This window comes from Mastomys coucha, unplaced genomic scaffold, assembly GCF_008632895.1.
Source record: "Mastomys coucha isolate ucsf_1 unplaced genomic scaffold, UCSF_Mcou_1 pScaffold5, whole genome shotgun sequence".
Classification (NCBI taxonomy): domain Eukaryota; kingdom Metazoa; phylum Chordata; class Mammalia; order Rodentia; family Muridae; genus Mastomys; species Mastomys coucha.
Genome location: NW_022196911.1, coordinates 55917 through 80523, shown reverse-complemented (window position 1 = coordinate 80523; position 24607 = coordinate 55917). Strand labels below are relative to the sequence as shown.

Genomic DNA, 24607 nt, shown 5'->3' with positions numbered 1-24607 from the left:
CAAGTCCTGGACACACCATCACACTGGAAAAGCAAGATTCAGATATAAAATCACTTCTCCTGATGATGATACAGGGCTTTAAGAAAGATATAAATAGCACCCTCAAAGAAATACAGGAGAACACAGGTAAACAGCTAGAAGCCCTTCAAGAGGAAACACAAAAATCCCTTAAAGAACTACAGGAAAACACAATCAAACAGGTGAAGGAAATGAGCCAAACCATCCAGAATCTAAAAATGGAAATAGAAACAATAAAGAAATCAGAAAGAGAGACAATCCTGGAGATAGAAAACCTAGGAAAGAAATCAGGAGTTGTAGATGCAAGCATCACCAACAGAATACAATAGATAGAAGAAAGAATCTCAGGGGTAGAAGACACCATAGAAAACATTGACACAACAGTCAAAGAAAATGCAAAAAGCAAAAAGCTCCTAACCTAGAACATCCAGGAAATCCAGGATGCAATGAGAATACCATACATAAAGGTAATAGGTATAGAAGAAAGTGAAGACTCCCAAGGTAATGGGCCAGTAAATATCTTTAACAAAATTATAGAAGAAAACTCCTTAATCTAAAGAAAGAGAAGCCCATGAACATACAAGAAGCCTACAGAACTCCAAATAGACTGGACCAGAAAAGAAATTCCTCCTGTCACATAATAATCAAAACACCAAATGCACTAAACAAAGAAATTATTGTCCTGGCAGGAAGAATGGAGGCATGGAGGCAGACATAGTGCTGGAGGAGTTGAGAGAAATCGAGAGTTCTACATCTTGATTTGCAAGCAGCAGAAATGAATGCCACACTAGGCCTAACCTGGGCATCTGAGACCTCAAAGCCCACTCCCACAAAGCCACATCGACTTCAGCAAGACCACATCTCCTAATAGTGCCATCCTTATGGGCCTATGAAGGCCATTTTTATTCAGCTCATCACAGTGCTGATGGACCAGGATATGGAAATCAAGGTGGTAGATTTAGTAGTAGAGGAGGCATGGGGGTTCATCTCACTGCCCGGCACCCATCTTGGCACCCTGGCAGGCCTCCAAGCGCATGTCTTCTCTGCAGACGACAGGGCCGGATGAGCCCCCAGCACACCTCCGCCGACAGACCGCCACCGGCGGGACAACCAAACTCCTCTTTTCCTTACCCTCGCAGGGCGCTTTTCCCCTGGCACGCAGCCTCCAAGACCACACAAGACGCCGCCATGGCAGGCGACGATGGCAAGGGTGGCCGCCACAGGACATCTCCGGAAGGTGCCTCGGGTGGTTACAATAAAGGAGAAAATTTTAGTGGAGGTGACTATGATGGTCGTGAGGAACTTGTAATGATTTTGTAAATTATAGAGGACAGCAACAATCAACTAGATGTAATTTAAGAAGCATAGCAGTTCTTCTGCGGTGGCTATGAATCTGGGGGTGGAAGCTGGTGGGTACAGTAGCAGATTAGAAGCAGTATCAAGGGGCTACAGTTGTTAGTATGAAAGAGCAAGGATCTACCAGGAAAGCTGCAAGTTACTTAGAGACAGTCAAATCTACAGGCATTAGAGGAACTGGAAAAATCTGCCACAAAAGAAACAATTATGCATAGTCAGAATAATTATTGCAGCTTAAACAAGAAAACTTATTGTTCAGGACTATCATAGCCATACTTTGCAAAAAAAAAAAAAAATAATGTGCAGCTCCTGGTTCATGCAATGTACTAACAGTTCAATGTGCCTTCCTGGGGTCTTTTATCTGTGCAGCTTTGTCTCTTCTCTTTCACATTGCCATGTGAATTGAGATAGTGGTACAGGGAATTTTTAAAATAAGCATTTTTTTTAACTTAAAAAAAAAAAAGAACAAAACTGCACCTACTTTCCTGGCAGAAGAGAAATCCAGCCAAGTGAGTGCCTAGTGGGTTTGTGATAAATCAAGATAAATGCCGGCCCAGAGCAGCAGCAGGCTCATTCAAGAATGTGTAATGCTTGAAGAAACTTGTATCATTTAGACAGGGAAAGGAAAGAAGGATTTGTATTTGTCCCCACATTAAATCCAGAGGTGCTGTGTAGCAGAGACAGCGGAGCTGCCTCTAGGTAAACGCTGGGGGGTCTGCAGCTGCAAAAGCATGTCCTGCAGGAGGACCTCATTGAGGACTGCCAGAGAGACCAACGAGTGCTGGTGCAGACAATGCCAGCCAATCAGGAACTGCTGTTTAGAAGCGATGCTTCCTTGGGACCAATGGGTGTATAGGTGGAGGGTATTAAAGGAGCTTGCCGCAGTGTTCAGATGAGCTTGCTGTGACCTTTCTCACCTGCTCCTGGAGTGTGTGTCATTGACTCTGTGCCAACTCACCTCCAACCCCCAAGGGCAGGTAGGGTAGCACTGTGAGTAGGCCAAAGCACAGGCAACAGTGATCATTAGGCAAGAAACATGAAAGGGAACATGCTTTTAGTGTACATAGTGCTAGAAGGTGCTTTTCAGACTGCCTGGAGGAAAAAAGGTATTCATGGTCTCACTCAGAACTGGATTCTGAATGCTGCAATATTGACCAGCTGGCAAGATGTGGCCTGACAGTTGGGATAATAGTGGCCCAACATTTACAGGGTAATCAACTGCTTTCTGATATGAAGCCTATTCCACAAGAAGTGGTTTGTGTTTTGTACTGTAAACCCGGTCAAACACCTATGACTGGAGAGATCATAAGCATTAAGGGAAGAACTTACTGTTATTGTTTTGCTAAATGGTTGTGGATTCTTCTAAATACTTATGTTTATACCTGTAGGTTTATATTGCTTGCAACTTTACAGAGAAACTTCTTTTCTGCAGTAGGTAAAAGCAGAGGCCGAGTAGTGATGATCCAAGTCTTTAATCTCAGCACTCAGAAAGCAGAGGCAAGCAGATGTCTATGAGTTTGAGGCGAGCCTGGTCTACAGAGCAAGTTCTAGAACAGCCAAGAGGACACAAAGAAACCCTCTCTTGGAAAAAACCAACAAAACCAAAAACAGATAATGCAGAGACTCTAACTAGTTAAAGTGCTAAGTATAAATAACTCCAAGCTCCCAGCTATGAATGAGTAATCTTATCAGCCTCCATTTCCTAAGGGGATTTCTGGGCTATGACTCTACTTAGAACATCATGTTCAACAGATTCAGCACAAAGTGTGTGAGAAGACTGAGACGGAAACCCAGAATTGGCTCACGTCCAAAGAAAATGAATATAAATTAGAAACTTGAATGTAGCTATTCACTCTCTGGACTTGGGGTCTGAATGAATCATTAATTAGAGACAAAAAAACCATGACACTGCCTCAGACACGATGTCTAAGAGAAGCCCTTCCTGACGAGGAACTATGGTCCCAGGTGCTAGCCCCGCTTTGGGTTCAGCGAATGTGAGCCAAGAGTCAGGAGTCAGACTCTGATCTGAGGCCCCATGCTCTTCTCCCAGACAGCACTGCTTAGGAAAATTCTTCGCAAATTCCAGATTCACATCTTTATTCTGAGTCTCTTTGTAAAGTGGACTACACCTAACCCATCTAAGATCACTGTGGAACTTACTAAAGCCAATTCAGATGAAAATGCTATAAAAAGCCACAGGAAGAGTTTGCATGAAAGGAAATTAACATTTCCCTAGGATCTGTTTTGAGTCTAGAAGACAAAATCTTTTCACATAATCTACCCAGTGTAATAGAGATTATTAGTGAATTGCTCTTTTGGCTTATTGTATTTTGCTTTTATTTTACTCTTTAGTTTGTTGAGACAGGGTCTCGGGCTAGCCCCCAACTGCTATGCAACCCAGAACAATTTTTCTGATTCTCATGCCTCAGCCTCCCTTGTGCTGGGATTACTGGCATGCTCCATCACCTCTGGATTTGTTAGCTTGTTGATCAAATGGCTGCATCCTACAAAGCTATCATTCCTTAACTACCAAATGGCTACTCAAAACCAGCATCTGGGAAGGACATCACTGGAGTTTGGTGTGAACACTTACAACTTCCAGCCTTTCATCACCTACCTGAATTACGTTAGGAGTCCAAAGACGTCATGATGAACCCAACTCTGGGCAATCGTGTCTCCGTTTAGGATCAACTGTCACAGTCCTTGACTTATCAGGGACTCTTTTAGAAGCAGAAGCACACTCTGGGAGTCTGAGGACAGCTCAGTCTACATAGTGAATTCCATGACAGCTAGGTTCTCTCCTTGGCATCGGGCTGGCTGCAGCTGCTAGTGTAGGTACCTCAGCCCTAATACTGCAAGATAAAAAATTATAAAGCCCTATGAATGGCAATATATCATGAGTCAGGTTTAGGGATGGTGCAAAGAGCTAGAGAAAGAGGGTGCCAGTGACCGGAGGAGGATCAGGTTATACTCGTATTTATTCATAAAACAAATAGTGAAATGAGATCGCATTCATTCACACACTCACTTCACTCACCTCTGGTCTGGCATACCGAGCCTGGCTCTGATGGCTGGCTGTGCAGGCAAGGCCTGTGACATTTCCTGTTGTGCTTGGATCTCCACTGGAGCCTTGGTCTAGAGTTGGGGTGTCTGGAATTGATGGCCTTGCTCTGCGGATGAACCGGTCTCCACCCGAAGTGTCTCTGTAGGGCCCCGGGATCTGGGCAAGTTGCAGTTACCAGACCAGGATTTTTTTTAAAGATTTATTTATTTATTATATGTAAGTACACTGTAGCTGCCTTCAGACATCCCAGAAAAGGGCATCAGATCTCATTATGATGGTTGTGAGCCACCATGTGGTTGCTGAGATTTGAAATCAGGACTTTCAGAAGAACAGTCAGCTCTCTTAACCGCTGAGCCATCTCTCCAGCCCCCAGACCGGGATTTTTAAGTGTCTTTCAGCTCAGGCATTGAGCATTACTTAATCGGCATTTGGGCCTTATCACCTCCATTCACACACTCCTGGCTTGGTTTCCATGGTAACATTTTAGCCAATCAAAATTGAGGCGTTCACTTAGTCAGGGCATTTACCTTATCACATTTCACACACACACACACACACACACACACACACACACTGGGCTGGGTTACATTTCTCATTTCTTTTATATTGCTTACATTTATTCTTTACACTATAAATGCAGGTATATAGGAGATGGAAAAGTCCATCATGGCCCTCCAGGGTACCCTCTCCTCTCTGACAGAAGTAGTCTTATATAAGAGGCCTAAACTTGCTGTTTCTCCAGCAGGAAGGATGCAAACTTAGGTGAGGAATTGTTTGACCACTCAGGGGTGGTCAAGGAGTCCATGGCCTTAGTCAGAAAGAAACTACAAGGCAGACCTGAGGGCCCTTAGCTTTGACTTGTGGTCCCTGCATAATCAATGCTTTAGATAGGTTTGTTAAGGAATGGATTTATCAAACATCTCAAAGATTTGAGATGGCCCAAAATTGAAGGGGAAAATGAGAAAGCTAGGCTCACTCCCTGACAGGCTTCAAATTGGCAGTTCAGCAGACTAGGCCTAAGAACTGAGCACGTCCAGGAAAGACAATTACTAATAGAAAAAGCCCCAGGCTCCAGCCTCCTCCCGTGGTAATAGTTCCGGAATGCCTAAAGATAGAGCAAGATAAGGCCACCTCCCCGGGCATTCCTCAGCAACAATTGCCAGCTTCCACACCCGGGTAATGGTTCTGGAATTAAAGATGTATACAATAACAACCAATTGTAAGTAGGGCAGTGGTCTGTTCAGGCAACCTGGGCCCAGTCGAGTATAGGTCTGGAACTCCAGAGCCCCAGTGGGAGCTAATTCCTGCTTGCAAGGGACAGAAGGCGTTCAGCCATGACTGCTGGGACCCTGGCTCCTTTTTCAGTCACAACCTCTCTCAGCCCCCCTCCCCGCGCCCCCGCAGGAGACAGTGCCCCAAGCTCCCAGCATTCTAGCTGGACCCTACCCCCAGTCATGTAACCACAGCTAGGCATGCCCCGCCCCACAGACAGAGAGTTCCATCTCAAAATATAAGGGTCGATTTGCCCCTGCTCTTTCTCTTGTTCTTTGTCTTTTCTTGTCTTCTTCCTCTCTTGTTCTCTTTTTTCTTGCCCTCTCTCTTCCTGTCCTCTCCTTTCCTTCTTCTCCTTTCTCTCCCACTCTCCATAGTCATAGCCACCTCCTTTTCTCTTTGCTATAATAAAATATCTCACGATTATGCATTGCCTCCTTTTAATTAACACGCTGCGCAGCCAGGCATAGGCAGCAGAGAGAACATGGGCCAACAATTGTGTTTATTTATTTACTTACTATTTACTTATTGTGTGATGATGTATGTATGTGGGGAGGAGGCATGTAAGTCATCACCAGCCCTACGAAATGAGTAATTTATAAAAAAAAAAAAATGGAGATTGAATTCCTATAGTTGCATAAGATAAGAAATTAAGTTCAATATGGTTGCTATGGTACAGGACAGGAAGACAAGTAAACATGAACACTAAGGAGAGCTTGCACTCACAGCCTTGAGCCTTTCCATGCTAATGTTGTAAATGCCTCTTGTACTCACAGCCTCCCAACACTGCTGTAGCAGGAGTAAAGTCTCCAGTAGATGTGGAGCTGTGTTCACACTGCAGCAGATGGTAGAGAAGGATGGCTCTCTACCATCTTTCCTGTCAAAATAAAGGAATAAAGGGAAGGCTGATGGTGCTATCCCACCCTGATCTGACACTCCCTGCTGTGTACCGCAGGAGGATTTCCCAAGGGAATGAAGTGTCACACAAATCAGAATATAAGACCCTTAGAAGATATGACATTAGCCAAAGCTCATGCTGCTATTGGAACTACTTATACAAGTGAGAGATTTCCCAGTGCTATCTAGGTACATAGATTTTAATCACACACAATTGACTTACAGAACCAGTCATTCACTCCTGCTCCTGGCAAACCCACCTCATTTGCAAGCTCTCATGTTAGATAGCTTTCCACAAACCCTCATCCATTTCACAGATGCACGCACAGCTGTTAGGTTCTGTAGGCTTACATTTTTGAAAACCTACTTTTTATATGACTTCTTTAATGTTTTTACCTTCCTTCTAGCTCATCATCCATCAGATGTAGTAGAAAAGAAAGGTTATTAGGATACAAGAGAGGTGGACCTGTTTAGAAATTGTTCTTTGGAGCAAATCCACTTTACATTGTCAGGAAATCAGCAGTTCAGTTCACAGGGTTCAATAGCAGCAGCTCAATCCACTCACAGATACTCCATGAGTATATCTGTAGTCCAATTTAGTAGTGTTGGGACAGCAAACACAAATCAGCAGCAGTGGCATGACCAAGTGGAAACAGCCAGGCCTCAGCTGAATCAGCAATAGTCAGCAGGAGTGACCAGGACCAACAAGGATATCGAGAGAAGTTCTTTGTCGTGCCTCTATCAATGAAATGAAGATCAGTGAAGACACAAGACCAACAATGTGCTGTAAAGCTAGTGATGCAAGCCCTCATCGCTGTCCCTTGAGTCCTAAGGGTCTGTTGTCTGCTGTGTGGTGTGAGATGACTGCTAAGAGTAACATACATGACACCACCCTTGTGGAGCTCCTGGCTAGTAGGAGGTGATGCAGAGAGATTAAACCATGAGATCTGAATCAGAGCAATTTTTGAGGCATTGATATCTCGAGCTGCCTCTACCTTAGCATTGCCCTTGCCCGTTATAACAAGTCGGCTGGCTAATCTTATGTCAATGTGATGCAGACTAGAGTAATTGGAGAAGAGGGAGTCTCAATTGAGAAAATGACTTTGTAAGATAGGGTTCTGGTCAAGTCTGTAGGGCATTTTCTTTATTAGTGATTGGTGTGGGAAGTGCCTAGTTTCTGTAAACCTGGTCCTGAGTACTTATCAGAAGAAAAGAAGTTGAACCTGTAATCTTAACCAAGGCTATGTGACATTCTGCAGGTAGAGGTATATGCGTGTCAGGGGTGGAGGGTAGGGTGTTAAACTCCCCAGAAATTTTGTCAATGAAGGAGAAGCCATGCCAATGAAGCACCAATCTCAGAAGGCTATCCAGTCAATGGTAGACGTTGACTTAATTAGCAGGGCAACAGGTGAGAGTCAGCACAATGTGAGGAACTAACTGTCTTAAAGGGTTCCAGCATTAGGAAGGTTGAGAAGCCCTAGCACATGCTTTCCTGGATGACTGTCATCAGCTAAGCTCTCAGAGGCCTGTGTTGTAATCTCCTGGCCTGTGGTGGTGAGAAGCTAACTGCTCTAATTGACCTTGAAATCCATACCCCAGCATAAGAAGAGCCTTTCCAAAGGAGGCTACCCCAGAAGAGAACGATTCAGCGCCTATCAAAATCTTTGAGGCAGGCACAGTTGCAGAGTATTTGACTCTGTAAAGGGCATTCAGGATTCATTAGTATGAAATTAGCTATGGGAGGATAGAAAGCAATCATCAAGAGATGAGCTGGCTTTAGCTCATTGGTTCCTACTCAAAGTACATTATCTTCATGGGACACTGGTCCACCAGAGCTTCCCAGAGTGAGGCCCCAACAGGGTTAACTGGGCCAGCATGAAGAGAGTCTGAGGAAATTTCCCCTTTCAAATCCTTCTGACTCTGTGATATTTGGCCCTTGCCTAGGTGGGAGGAGCCTGAGGCTCTTAATGGCTTGCTGAGAAGCTGTAGGGAATCCTAAGGCAAGGTGAACTGGCATCTGAAGACTTGCTGTTTTTAAATGTTATTAACCTTTTCACTTATATATTTGCTCATTCTGCAAATCAAAAAAATTCCATGCCCTTTCAGATGTCTGACCGAACAGAGGTAAGACAAATAGCCCCTTTCCTCGTGGTATTTTCCATCCATTGAAGGATATTTTCCTCAACAGTATAGACTCTGGAGACTCGTGAAGAAACCTCATATAACCCACAGAACCATTTAAGAGAGGTCTCTAAACTGGGGACCTCTTGGGATAGGCAACTGTCTGCACCCATAACCAAAAACAATTTGGTGAGAAAAGCATTGTTCAGTTCATCCATCCTGATCGTCATCCATCATTGAAGAGATGATGGGCAGGAGCGGAGACAGGAACCATGGAGGAAAGTTTGCTTACTGATCTGCTCTTCATACTTAATTAGCTCAGCATGTTTTCTTATATAAACCTTGGACCATCTGGCTAAGGGTGGCATCACCCACAATGAGCTGGGCCCTCTCACAGCAATTAATAATCAAGAAAATGCCCTATAGACATGCCTACAGGATAATCAGATAGAGTCAATTCCTTAATTAATATTCCCTCTTTATATATAAGTCTATGATTATTTCAAGTTGATAGGAACTAATTAGCATAGTGACAAAAAAAACTAGTCATAAGTGGGGCTGGGGGGGAGAAGACTAGCAGAATACACAAGAGACAGCATCAGTGTCTCTAAGCTTCAACACTGTCATCCATAAACTGGGAGAAGGCCCACCGTTTTCTGATGTCATCCCAGTGATGTTCCTAGGAATGTTAGGGATCAAATGGCTAGCACAGCACCCAACACTCATGTCCCCCTCAGGTTGCTCACACTAGGAGGCCCAAGTGTCCTCATGGTGTCAGGTGGATTTCAGAAGAGTCCTGCTCTGACCCATTCTCCTTGACAACAAGAAGTGTTTCCTGTCATCCCACAGCCCAGAATTAGAAGGGAGCCAGCAGCCAGGCAGGAGAGCAGCAGTTCAACTAGTGTCATGGTACAAATAGGAATGGCCCCCATAGACTCATGTATTTGAATGTTGGGCCCATATGGAGTGGCACTATTAGGAGTTGCAGCCTTGTTGGAGTAGGTGTGGGCTTGTTGGAGGAAGTGTATCAATGTGGGGTGGGTTGAGAAGTCTCAGAAGCTATTACTTCCTGCTGCCTGCAGATCAAGAAGAACTCTCAGCTCCTTCTCTAGCACCATGTCTGCCTGAATGCCACCATACTTCCCACCATAATGATAACTGATTAAACTTCTGAACTATCAGCCAGCCCCAATTAAATCTTTTCTTTTATAAGATGTGCTGTGGTCATGCTGTCTCTTTACATCAATAGAAGCCTTAACTAAGACAAATAGCTTGGTACATCTCAGACCGTATTGATAAAGAACAGTCCACAAGCTTCAAATTAGATTTGTTTGTCACTACGCCAGCCTTTGCATCACCACAGTGCTTTGACGTGTTGGATTCCAGTCTTCGTCTTTACCCTTCTATCCACTACTTCAAGATTCTTTTCACAGCCATTACCATGTTTGATCTTTCCAATAATCTGAGAGGCAAGCAGGGTAGCTCTTCATAGGTCTCCCCTTTTTTCTTTTAAAGTACATTTATTTGGGCTGATGAAATGGTTCAGCAGGTAAAGCAAATTCTGTACAAGCCTGACAAGCTGAGTTTGATCTCTGGGACCCACGTGAGGGTAGAAGGAGAGAACTGACCCCAAAGAGTTGCTCTTGACCTCCACACATTTGTCATTGCATGCATATGCATATGTGCGCGCACACACACACACACACACACACACAGGTTCACACAAACATATATACAAATACACACACTAACACAAACACATATACCAACACAAACATATACACACACTTATACAACACACTCACACAAAGTACACATACCCTCACACACATACACACACACATACTCACACTCACACACACACACACACAAACACCATCACCACCACCACCACACCATGCACACATATAATAATGCATAATTAACATTAAAAATACATTTCTACATTGTCAAAAGGCAGAGACCAACTCTCTTGCTTAGGTCACATGTTCATTGGTTATACAGAAAATACTTGGGCCATAAACCATCCTAGGCTCTTCCCTGGGCTACTAAAGCAGGATTTTTCTAAATTTTCTAATTGGTTAAGAAGCATCCAAAATTAAACTGAAGGACCTCCGCATAAAACCAGATACAATGAAACTAATAGAAGAGAAAGTGGGGAAGAGACTTGAACACATGGGAACAGGGGAAATTTTCTTGAACAGAACACCAATGGTTTATGCTCCAAGATCAAGAATCAAGAAATGGGACCTCATTAAATTGCAAAGCTTCTGTAAGGCAAAGAACACTGTCAATAGGACAGAACAGCAACCAACAGATTGGGAAAGATCTTTACCAACCCTACATCCAATATATACAAAGAACTCAAGAAGTTAGACTCCAGAGAACCATGTAAACCTATTAAAAAATGGGGTATAGAGCTAAACAAAGAATTCTCAACCGAGGAATACTGAATGTCTGAGAAGCACCTAAAGAAATGTTCAACATTCTTAGTCATCAGGGAAATGCAAATCAAAACAACCCTGAGATTCCACTTCATACCAGTCAGAATGGCTAGGATAAAAAACTCAGGTGACAGCAGATGCTGGTGAGGATGTGGAGAAAGAGGAACACTCCTCCATTGCTGGTGGTATTGCAAGCTGGTACAACCACTCTGGAAATTAGTTTGACGGTTCCTCAGAAAATTGGACATAGTACTACTTAAGGACCCAGCAATACCATTCCTGGGCATATACCCAAAAGATGCTCCAACATATAACAAGGACACATGTTCCACTATGTTCATAGCAGCTTTTTTTTTTTTTTTTTATAATAGCCAGAAACTGGAAAGAACCCAGATGTCCTTCAACAGAGGAATGGATACAGAAAATGTGGTACATTTACACAATAGAGTACTACTCAGCTATTAAAAACAATGACTTCATGAAATTCTTAGGCAAATGGATGGAACTAGAAAAATATCATCCTGAGTGAGGTAACCTAGTCACAAAAGAACACACATGGTATGCACTCACTGATAAGTGGATATTAGCCCAAAAGCTAGGAATACCCAAGATAAATTCACAGACCACATGAAGCTCAAGAAGGACACCAAAATGTGGATGCTTCAGTGCTTCTTAGAAGGAGGAACAAAATACTCACAGGAGGAAATACGGAGACAAAGCATGGATCAGAGACTGAAGGAAAGGCCATCCAGAGACTGTCTCGCCTGGGGATACATCCCATATACAGTTACCAAATCCACACACTATTGTTGATGCCAGGAAGTGCTTGCGGACAGGAGCCTGATATAGCTGTCTCCTGAGAGGCTGTGCCAGAGCCTTACAAATACAGAGGCAGATGCTCACAGTCAACCATTGGACTCAGCATGGGGTCCCCAATGGGGGAGTTAGAGAAAGGATTGAAGGAGCTGAAGGGATTTGCAACCCCATAGGAAGAACAACAATATTAGCCAACGAGCCTCCCCCAAGAGCTCCCAGGGACTAAACAACTAACACATGGAGGGATCCATGGCTCCAGCTGCATATGTAGCAGAGGATGGCTTTGTTGGACATCAGTGGGAGGAGAGGCCCTTGGTCCTGTGAAGGCTTGATGCCCCAGCATAGGAGAATGCCAAGGGTGGGGAGGTGGGAGGAGGTGAATGAGGGAGCACCCTCATAGAAGCAGGGGGAGGGAGGATGAGATAGGGGGTTTCCAGAAGGAAAACTGGAAAAGGGGATAACATTTGAAATGTAAATAAATAAAATATCCAAAAAAAAAAAAAAAAGCCAAGAAATACGGCCCAAAGATGCTGTCTGCAAGAGAGAAATTTCTTTGATGTTTTTAGTTCTTGTATTAACAGCCATTTTACTCCACAGTCCAGCTAAATTGGTTTTAATATAAATATGATTTAGTCAATTTCCTTAATTCATAATAAATATGAATTAGTTAATTTAGCCTACATTTTTTTTCACTAAAATTTACTTTCTGGGCCAATGCACCAGGCCAATGTAGCCTCCTGCATGCTTGTCACTCAGCAGAGAAAGAAAACATATGCAGCATGAAATTCATTTTTATCCCTCACTCGCATCTCTATCCACACACTTCATGAGCTGACACATGTGTCTCAAAGAGAAAGGAATCAAGCTGAACAGAGTTCACAGTGAGTACCAGGGAGAAAACTATTTGAAGCATTGACTTTTGATACATTTTTAAAAGACAGGATCTCATATATCCCAGGTCGCCCTTATACTCATTATTCAAGCTGAAACTGGAGTGGAACTCCTGATCCTTCTGTCTTCCCCTCCCAGAGTGCTCGGACTACAGGCAGATATCACCTGACCATAAACAACATAGTGATTGTTAGACTGTGTTCCCTAAGAGGCAGGCCTTCCATGCTTGCCAGCTTATACCACACCCAAGAGTTAACAGAAAGATCAGACAGGCACTAAGCAAAAACAAAAGAAAACAAAATAAAAACAAAAACAAAACAAAAAACATCAGCCAAAAAAGAAAACAGGAGCTTCATCTGCTCTGTGCGTTAACTGGTACTATGGGAGTTTCCCCAATAGTATGGAAGGATGAGGAATTTACTTTATGCCTCAAACCCATCCAATCATGTCGCAACCACTGCACACGTCCATTGTTGATTTGTAAGAAGCATCAAAAAGCATCCTTGCTATTTTTGGTAGCTGTATCTGCTCAGGTTTGTGGAATCTTTTCTGTGTTTGAATTGGTTCCCCCTTTCCCTCCACCCTTATATCAGCAGGTTGTAGCTAATAAAAATCTCTAATTTCCTGAACATGTGGGGGTGGAGATCAAAACGGGAACAATAGGGCCCAAGAGATAGCTCAGGAGGTAAACATTCTTGCCACCAGGACTAATGACCTGAATTCAATCCCTGGGAATCCACATGACAGAAGAGAGAACTGACTCCTCTGACCTGCATTTCTGCCATGCCAGGCACACACACACACACACAAACAAACACACACACACACACACACACACACACACACGCACACGCACACACACGCGTACACACACATGCGCATGCACACGCACACGCACACACATACATACAACACACACACATGCTCACACGTGCATTCACACACGCGCACACACACACACACACACACGCGCGTTCACACACGTGCACACACACGCGCACACACACACACACACACACACACCACAGCACAATCGTACTGTTTTAAAGCCTGGGAGAATAGTTGATAGAAACTCCTGTTATCTATGAGAGGCTCCATTTGCCTTTATTTGCTTCACTGGGGAAACATTATGTAACTTATCCTGTTATAAAAGTTCATCTCCATAAAGGTCTTTATTCACCCCCTTTACATAATTTTAACTGAAGCAGAGCATATATCAGCATATACATTATCATCCTATAGACAGACATGGATAGGTAGCTTAGGAGTCCCAGACATTCTTTCAGGATCACAAGGTTGTTTCTTTTATAAAAGTTGATGATAGTTCTGCTTCTCAAATAGTATTGTCCCTCACAGTTAAAAAAGTGGTTCAGATACCCTTCTATCTACAATGGTGACCTGCCTGCAAGATACAAGTTGTGGGAGTGACCAATCACTATCTGGAATTAATGCCCACTCCATGACATAGAACTCATGCCCAATATTGCTTTATAGCCAAGAACCTGGGACTATTTGGTTTTCAGTTAGACTCATGGTCTACATAGTCTCAGGTTCTTGACCACTGAGGATGTGTTGGGGATGGGTTCTATGTCAGTAGGGTCATGGATGTAAGGGAAAACCAAATACTACTGTTCTGCTAAAAAAAATAAATAAATAAAAATATATCAATATAGCCAAGCATGGTGACACATGCCTTAAATTCCAGCACTTGGGAGGCAGAAACAGGCTGATCTCTGTGAGTCCAAGGACAGCCTGGTCTACAAATCTTCCATGGCAGTCAGGGCTGTTACACAGAGAAACCCTGTCTTGATTTTAAAAACAAAACAAAACAAAAACAAAAACAAAGAACTACTGATATTCTGCTACACTCGTAGATTAGTTTCACACTCAGCCAGCATCGGAGAGACTCTCTTGTGCAGCAGATGGGAAGAAATGCATAGACCTACAACTGGATAATGTGCGGAGTAAGAGACCTTGCAATTCTCAATTTTACATGGGATGTCATCATCAAATTCCTCCCCTCAGGGCTCAGAGAACTCTGCAGGAGACAGAAAGATTGTAAGGGCCAGTTGGAATAAAGAACACCAAGGAGTCAAGGCGGCCTTCTAGACACACATAAGAACTTAGAGGAACTGTAGCAGCTTGCACAAGGGCCTGCATAGGTCTAAGTCTGATGGGGTTCCAGTGCTGAGAGGGGAAGTAGACACAAGCTTGAATCCTCACCTGGAAGCTATCTCCAATTTATCACCACTAAAGGAGGAAAAATTAGTTTTCTCCCATGGAGTCTCATTGAGTACACAAGGCACGCGTTAGGCCAGGCCCCATGCCCAGCAGTAGATGGCTTAAACAAAACGAGCTCAAGGTATTTTGGGAAGTTGCTTGGCTTTGTTTTGCCTCACAATCCTTTGTGTGGATTGTTGTTGCTGTTTGAGGGTTTGTTTGTTTGTTTCTTACAGGTTTGGGTTTTTTTTTGCTTATATATTATGGTTTCGGATTTTGTTTCTATAGGTTTTCTGGATGTGTGGATGTGTGTATCTCTGCATCTGTATGTATTTCTTGTGTTTTCTGTTTTGTTTTCTTTTTCCTTTTTGTTTTTTCTCTTTTGGTTTGTTTCTTTTTATTTTACTTTATTTTATTTTTAGAGGCCTGTTTATTTTCTAATGAGAGAGAGAGAGAAAGAGAGAGAGAGAGAGAGAGAGAGAGAGAGAGAGAGAGAGAGAGAGAGAGAGAGAGAGAGAGAACCAGTTTGGGTGGTGGGGTTGGGGAGGGAAAAACTGTAATCAAATTCCATTGTATGAAAAACATCTATTTTCAATAAAATAAATTAAAAGATAAAAATGGTTCAATTAAGCAAAGTAATTGCAACTAATTTAAGCTATCACTCAACAATCACCCATCCATCTTTTATCCATCACCAATATACGCTATTGTCCTGATGTATATGTCTCTGAGCACAGTTTTTCCTTGAAGCTGTAGTTACATGTGGCCATGGCTATGACTCCACTGTTCATTTATTTACAAGGCACATGTTTCCTGAAGTACTGTGAAAGTTTACAATCTTGACGTAATATAAACATCAATTTTTCCTCCTCCTTTTCCTCCTCCTCTTCTTCCTCCTCTTCCTCCTCCTCCTCATCCTCTTTCTCCTCCTCTTCTTCTTCTTGACCTCCCACAACTTTTATTGTAAAAGTTCTTATGCAGTAGAAAGTGGCATGATTTTCCTTTGTCCACTCAGGATATGATTTTTCTGCTTAAGAGCTCACCCTGAGAAAGCCTCCAAGCTACACTGCTATACCAAACCCTCAGCATAGTTGTTTATTGTCTCAAACCCCTGTCTGAGTAGTCGTCTCTGGTGGAAACCTCAGGACATAATGTGAAGGTAATTCTATCAAATGCTTTTGGTGGAGCTGGGGAATGGATGTCAATTGATAGAGGATTGCCTAGCATTATTGCCTTACCATACACAATCCCCAGCATTATACAAACACCTATAATCCTAGCACTAAGAAGATACCAGCAGGAGGATCAGAAGTTAAGGTCCTCTTTGACAGCATAGTGAGTTCAAGGCCAGTATGGGCTACAAGAGCACAGGTCCAAAAACCAACAAACCAAACAAAAATCCAAACAATTAGCCTTGCCTGGAACAATAACTGTAGTGGAAGGAGCTGATACTAAAATCTGGTTCCCTAACTGGTTCTAGACTTGGTCAATAAAGAAGGTGGAAGCTAATTGCTGGGTGAAGTTAAAGATGGGATTTCTGGGTCCCAGGAGGAAGAGAAGGGACGCAGGGAAGGAGGGGCTTTTCAGCAGGGTTTGGAATGGGAGGCAGGCTACAACCATATAAGATCTTGGGTGGCTAGAAACGGTGGCGTCTGCCACCAGCTGTTGGCTGAAATAGGTTAGCTGATAAGAGCCCAGCAATTGTGGGATCTGGCTAGTTTTAAAATAATAAAGCCGTCCAGTGTTTTTCTTCCATGCGGCTAAGGTGGGCAGGAGAAGGAAGAAAGCTGGGGCACTAGCTGGTGGCTTGGTGAAGCTAGCCTAAAAGGGCTGGTGGAGTACAGACAGCGGCTTCCATTTTTCCGGAGTTGGAGGATAGTCGAGATCCAGTTGGAGCTATGGGAATGGGGAGAGGTCCGAGCTCTGGCCACTGCACAGGGCAAGGAGGAAGCATGTTTTCAAAATTACATGCAGCACATAACTCAGCAGATCATTCACTCCCCAGGACTCACATGGTAGACGGATAAAAAATGACTTTCACAAATTGTCTTCTGACTGTCATATATTATGCAGTGACACAAGTCGACATATGTACACACACAAAAACCACACACACACACACATATACACACACATATATACACACACATATACACACACACATACACACACACATGCACACACACACACTAAATACATAAATTTGGATTTTTTTTAATTAATTAACCTTGGTTTGTCTTCATATTGGCCACAACCTAAGGTTATCTACACAGTTTTCCAGCTGTACTCAACGAGTTTGATTTTGGAAGAGTTAGGCTCTGTGATATTAGATTAGGGATGTTTCATCTCTCATCTAAATGCCTAGGGGCCATTATTTATGCTTAACACAAAACATTAAGCAATGAGCTATGTAGATAACTCAGTAAAGTGTTTGCCTTGCAACCATAAGAACCAGATTTAATCATCCCACAAGCCCAAGTTTAAATAAGTATGGTTGTAGTACTCAGTCAGTGGCTACCCAGTCTCAATCAATGAACCCCAGACCAGTGGGAGACCCTGTATCAAAAAAAGGTAAACAAAGGACTGTTGTGGTCTGCCCCTCTCGAAGCATAGCTGTAACCATTTGTTCCATGCCTGCTAACTATTTTCTTATTGTTGCTGTAACACGCCTGCCAGTAACTGACACAGAAAGATAATTCAGAGCCAGGTCATCCCAATCACGTTCCCTATTATGTTTGTTAATCTTAAGAAGTTCCACAGAGCTTAATGAACAATTATGTCTAAAATGGCTTGAGTCAGAGCCAACAACCAGGCAGTACTTCCTGCACCTGCAAATGAGCTCATTGTGGGTTTTGTGGGCAGTATTCTCTTAGAGGTAGGAGGGATCTTTGAGAGATGTTGAGGAAACACACACCCCACATCACATGAACAGAGGTTTTGACCACAGTCAGATTCTAGAACCTATGCTTGAAATCACTATTAATCTTACTGCCTTTATAAGATTATGTACACATACACGGAACTGCAGATACATGTAGATATGATAAACCAAGAACAAGATAAAGTATTTTCTTTTGAGATTATAATAAGCTGACAAAGACAGATGTTCAATATCATGGCTCAGTGCCTGGATTCTGATCACTCAGTATTAGGGTCTGCATTCAATGAATCACTCCTATGTGACTGAGATTGGTGTTATGTGGTTTGTGGGGTGACTCCTGAACCCCAAAAGGACTGGAGAGATGGCTCAGATGGCTCAACAGTTAAGAGCACTTTCTCTTGTTTTGGCTCACAACTTGTTTGTAAGCTCACAGTGGGTGGCTCACAACTGCCTGTGGTTCCAGCTTTATGTATCTGATGCCTTCTTCTGCCCGTCCCAGGTATCCACACATTAAGATAAATTAAAATAAAGTAAATATTTTTTAATTGAAAAGTAAATAGCTCTTGAGGAACAACACCCAAAATTATCCTTTGGCTTCTATGAACATATGCATGCATGCCAACAGACACACACACACCTACCTACACACTAGAAGTGAGTAACTTTTAGTGCTGCATTTTCTCCATGAAAGTACTTGTGAGACTATAAGCTTATGAACTCACCTCATAGATTAGGACTTATCTAAAAAGACAATAAACCAAGACCAGAAAAATTGTGTGACTAGCCAAGATCATATAATGCCCTGACCTTACCACCTAGATCTTCTGCTACCAGAAAACAAAAAGAGTTATGACTTATTAAGTAGCTATCACGAGCCTATACACTAAGTCCATTCATGCACTGTCTTATTCAGGCTTCACAACAGTGTTCTGGGGGAAGCACTCTCACATTTACTTTAGAGAGGAGAGGGGTCTTTGAGAGATGTTGAGGAAACACATACCCCACATCACATAAACAGAGGTTTTGACCACACCCAGGTTCTAGAACCCATGCTTGAAATCACTATTAATCTTACTGCCTTTATAAGATTATGCACACATACACAGAACTGCAAATATATGACCATACATGTAGATATGATAAACCAAGAGCAAGATAAAGTATTTTCTTTTGAGACTATAATAATGCCATCCTAATTGTACATACCAGTTGTCGGGGTGGAGCAAGGCAAGCGGGTGCCTGGCATCCCTGTTACCTTCCTAATGCTGTCTCTTCCTATGTTACAAAAACAGTGAATCTGAATCTGCATTTTCCAGGCTCCCTTGCAATCAAACTCCTGAACGAGATTCAGATCCCATCAATCAAATACATGAGAATTGGAGTAAGGCCAGGCGTCTGTTGCCCTGGCTGGCACACATGGTTATAGAGCCATGTGATTCTACCACAATAACCTTGGCAGTCATACCAGGCTGTTGCCACAGTTTTAGGTTCTCCGTATCAGATAAGAGCAGATTCTCATAGGCACAATGGGAGTCCAGACCAGTAGCAGCTGTGGCTTCTAGCTGCGGTGACTTCTTGACGACTGTGGTTTCCTAGTCTTGCTTGGTGATTTTCTGTTACTGGGGCAGAAGTGGTTGGGAGGAATTTGTAAGATGGCAGAAGACACTCAGGTATAGCTTGTTAGAACTGCTAGGGTATAATGTGTGGGAAATGGAAAAAAACAAAATAGTTACTAGGAGAAAAGAATGGCATCCAAATACTTCTACTTTAATTAGAAAACTGAGTCTGGGTGGTGGGGATGTGTGCCTTTAATGCCAGCATTCAGGAGGCAGAGGAAGATGGATCTCTGTGAGTTAGGCTAGCCTGGTCTACAGAGTGAGTTCCAGGACAGCCAGGGCTACACAGAGAAATCGCATCTCTGGGCAGGACAGGGCAGGAGAGGGCAGGGGAAGGCAGGGCAGGGCAGGGCAGGGCAGGGCAAAACAAAACAAAACAGAGTGGAATAGAGAAGTTGACAAAATAGGAAAAAACAGAAAAACAAGTTCAGAACTAGGTATGTTTAAGGTAGCACTTTTTTACCCCTCAGAAGGAGCTCTTCCTACAGACTGCAGGAATCAATGAGGCTTAGAAAAATCTTCACTGTACTTTCCATAACAGACATTCTAAAGGCCTGAAAGAAGTGCTGGACCCAAGACAGTCGTCACACCCAAAGAGGGAGATAGATGCTGGGGAACCTCTTTCCTCTTGGTATTGTGTGGTTACTACTTTCACACAGGGGACAAAAAGGCCCCACAGCATCATCAGCTCAGAAGCCCAAGATTCTCTGTGAGTCACCTTCTAGGGAAATTGAGGGCAGGTGTCGTAGGACAGACTACACACTGAAACTGGCTACTTGAATATTGCTAGGCTATGGGAAAGAGACTTTAAATCAGGACCATGAGCATCCTGGGAGTTGAATATTTTCTGGTTGGAACCTGAGTCTACAAAGGGACTTTTGTGCAGAGCATTTCTCTGGATATTTGGGGAGGACTCACCCGAGGGAAAGGACCTATATTTACAACTAGAATGTGTAAGGAAAAACTGGAGATAGGAGCAGCTTCTAAAACTCCACCAGAGAAGTGCCACCCATGGGCTGGACCAGCATCTGTAAGGCCCAGAGGAAGAAGATAAGTGTCCACTGCACAGGAATTCTAATGTACCAGAGGAACTTCTAGAAGCCAGGCAAGGAACTCCAAGAAATCTGAGATGGAATCCAGCAATCTGGCTCACCAGCTCTCTCCCATCCTCCTTCATGGCTGTTTCTCCTTTCTTTAATAGCAAAGGTCAATTTGGCTCTGTTCTCATCCTATATCACATTTTGCACTTCCTTTTTATCCTTTGTTTTTTCATTTCCCTTAAAAACAAAACAAAAAGCCCCTAAAACAAACAGACAGAAAACAACAAAAACAAATGGATACTGGTATGGTTTGCCAGCTCTCTGAATCTCAAGACTCTTCAAAAACTGGGACCACTTTTATATAATCTGATTGTAGGTCTTTCTCTTTCTCTTCTCCATCTATCTTTAACCAAAACTCACCCATGTCTCCCCTCACCTGATATTGATCACTATCAATTTTGTTTCCACTCATAGACACATGGGATTGCCAGTGTTTTTACTTCCTAATATAATGTCAACTGTCCACAATTTGGAATATTGGGGAAGCAAGTCTTTTTTTTTTTTCCTATTGTGCAGCTCTAATTGTCCTGGAACATGCTATGTAGACCAGGCTGGCCTCAGCCTCACAGAGATCTGCCTGCCTTGGCCTCCCATGTGCTGTGATTAAAGGTATGAGCCACTAAACCTCAGAAGAGAACCCTAATTGAGAAATTGTCTACAGCAAGTTGGTCTGTGGGCTCGTCAGTGAGGGAATTGTTTAGATTGTTAATTGAAATCCCCATCCCAGCGCGGGCAGCAGCATCCCCTAGTCAGGGTCTGTAGCTGTGACGTCACTAGCTGGTTTAAGTTAAGAGCTGAATGAAACCCCCTTCTCCCCTAAGTTGTTTTATGTCATGATATTTTTATTACAACAGTGGAAATGAAATTAAAACAAGAGGTGGCCATTTTTTGTTCTTAGTGTTTTCATAGTAGGCATACCCCTGGATTGTGGCTGTTATCACAGATAGCATTCTATCATTAGGGAGGATAGAATTCAAATAGTGTGAGAAAAGAATGTTCTGCAAGCCAAAATTGAACAGAAGAAGGCAAGAGCATTTATTTGTGATAAAGATTACCAACACAAAGAAATATGAAATAGCTTGACAGCAATGAGGATGGGTGGCACTTTCTAGAAGAGCAATTTTACCATTCACCATTGTGAGAGACAGGAAAAAAATAAGCCAAAATAGTACACAGAGCACAAAAGAAAGGAAAATTAGCAGCATTAACTCCTTAGTTAAAATCCAAGTCAAACTGAATATTTATCACATGCCTGCTCTTCAGGCAAAGTAATTTCATTTAAAAATACATTGTTAGCTTTTTGTCTTGTGCTCATACCCTCTCAGGGAAATAGGAACCCCGTCTGTGTAAAATGATCATCCAGTACACACAAGGCAGGAGAAGTGTATGCTGTTTATCATTGTTACCTATTTACTAATTTGTTAGGAGAAAGGGGCATCTTTGCCAAAATGTTTTATAAAAAAAAAAAAACCAAACATTTAAAATAAGTTTATTCCTAGCAGAAATCTCTCCTGGCTTTCTTCCCTTGCTGTTGCTAGGTCACGCAGCATCTGCCAGCTATTGCTGAACAGTCAATCATGCTGTTTCTAAGCAGGAAAATGCTCCCATGGCAAGTCAACAGCCAGCAGTCCCTCATCATGAGGTGAGTCTGGTAATAAGGGCTTCACCGCTCCGCCAGCAGTCCCTCATCATGAGGTGAGTCTGGTAATAAGGGTTTCACTGCTCCGTCCGTCGGGCTTTTAAATGTACAATTCTCCTGGCTTTTGGCATGTGTTCCTAATGTTTGCTTTTGCGTAATAGCATCAAAGTCAGTGACTCCCCCCCCCCACACACACAAAGGCAAAGTGTTACTATAATTCACTCAGATTAGGCCTATTAAATATTCAGATCTATTTAAAATTATTCATTAAGCTTCTGCTAGAATCATGAAGATGTCTCATAACATCTGATGAGTTCAGCGGAGAGCAGTTTTTAAAAGGGGGCAGTTCTGCAGAATTCATTGTCTGTTTTTGTTCATTGGTTTGTGTTTGTGGAGCCTGAGATCCAACCTAGGCATTTGTGCATGCCCAACAAGTGCTGTAACACTAAACTCTAGCCCCAGATCAATTGTTTTTAAAGCCTAAAATTAATATGTATGTCCAATTATGAAAGGAACTAAATGGTTTATTTATCTACCATAATTATAACCTAGGATCACATGAGCTGACTTCATGAAATGCATAAAACACAGAAAGGATAAAAAATGTAAGAGAACTTGATGTGGTTAGGACATTCATTTTGTCTAAAATATAAAGCACGTTCACCAAAGACACGGTTTTTCTGCAGCATACCTAAAAATAGTACAATTTTTAGGAAATAGGAGTCGCCACAGAGTTCACAGGCTGTTAGGTAACTCACAGCTGAAGTAATGCCAGCCACCTGCTTTGACTTCTGTATTGTCCATTTACTATTTTTTGTTTTCTTTCTTTCTTTTTTTATTTTTTGAGACAGATTTATATATAACCCTGGCCATTCTGGAACTCACTATGTAGAGCAGGCTGGCCTTGAACTCACAGAGATCCACCTGCCTTAGTCACCCCGTCTAGGGCTAGGATTGCAGAAGTATACCACTACACCTAGCTCTATGTTTCTAATGATGCTCCCTCAAATAAAATATTTTTAGAATATTGTCTGCATGTTATAATTTCAATAAATTCAGGTTTTATAAGAAGTAAGACAAGAAGAGATATGGAGTAGCTAAATTAAAGAAAAAGAATTGGAGAGGCCCAGCATTGGCAGCTGGTGGCAGTGGCGGCTGGGAGGGTCCTGGAAGATGGTGCTGATTAAGGAATTCCATGTGGTTTTGCCGTGTTATGTTCAAGAGAAGCGAGTAAGAATGAAACTGGTGGTGGAGAAGGAATCAAACTCCTGAAGAATGAACCTTATGAAAAAGATGGCGAGAAGGGACAGTACACACACAAAATCTACCACCTGAAGAGAATGAATACATGAAAGATGACTTCTTCATCAAAATTGAAACATGGCACAAACCTGACTTGGGAACATTAGAAAATGTTCACAGTTTAGATCCAAACACATGGAAAACTGTTGAAATTGTCCACATAGACATTGCAGCTAGAAGTCAAGTTGAGCCGGCAGACTACAAAGCTGATGCAGACTGCCTTATTCCAGTCAGACAAGACCAAGAGATGCCCCCTGGGACCTAACTGGAAGAAGGAGCTGTCAAATACCCCTGACTGTCCTAAGATGAGTGCCTATAAGCTGGTGACCATCAAGTTCAAGTGGTGGGGGCTGCAGAGCAAAGTAGGGAACTTTATCCAGAAGCAAGAAAAATGGATATTTACAAACTTACATTGCCAGCTCTTTTGTTGGATTGACAAGTGGATTGATCTAACAATAGAAGACATTAGACGAATGGAGGATGAGACTCAGAAAGAACTAGAAACATCCTTTTAGAATTTCAAGTATTTTTCTACATCAAATCTAGCAAAAACAAACAAACAAACAAAAAAAAAGCAACAACAACAACAAAACAGTGATGATTGTTTGTGATATATAATAAACATTAGACAATATTCAGACTCTGGCTAAGCAAACAGTGATCAAGCAATTAACCTGAGTGGTATTGCAGGCTGTGTGGAGCACTTCTGTAGAGTTTTGTTTCTGAAATGACTTTTATAGAATTACAGCCTGGAGACTATGTGAATGGTCTGTATTGCTCTCAGCTCACAGGGTGGAAGAGTGGTATTGTCCGGCTCTTTTCCTGTTGTGGTCCAAGCCAGGAGGAAATGCTAATGGAGAGCTAGGAACAGCTTGAGTGTGGCATGGATCTGTCACCTTCCTGAGGCTCAGCTTAGACCTGAGCATTGCTGCTGACTCTGCTTCCTCCCTCCTCCTCCTCCTCCTCCTCC

At 42.7% G+C, this 24607-nt stretch overlaps 1 pseudogene; it reads left to right on the top strand.

Annotated features, from left to right (window-relative positions):
• Positions 1-23508: 23508 nt before the first annotated feature.
• Positions 23509-24152, top strand: LOC116077151 (annotated as a pseudogene).
• The last annotated feature ends 455 nt before the right edge of the window (positions 24153-24607 follow it).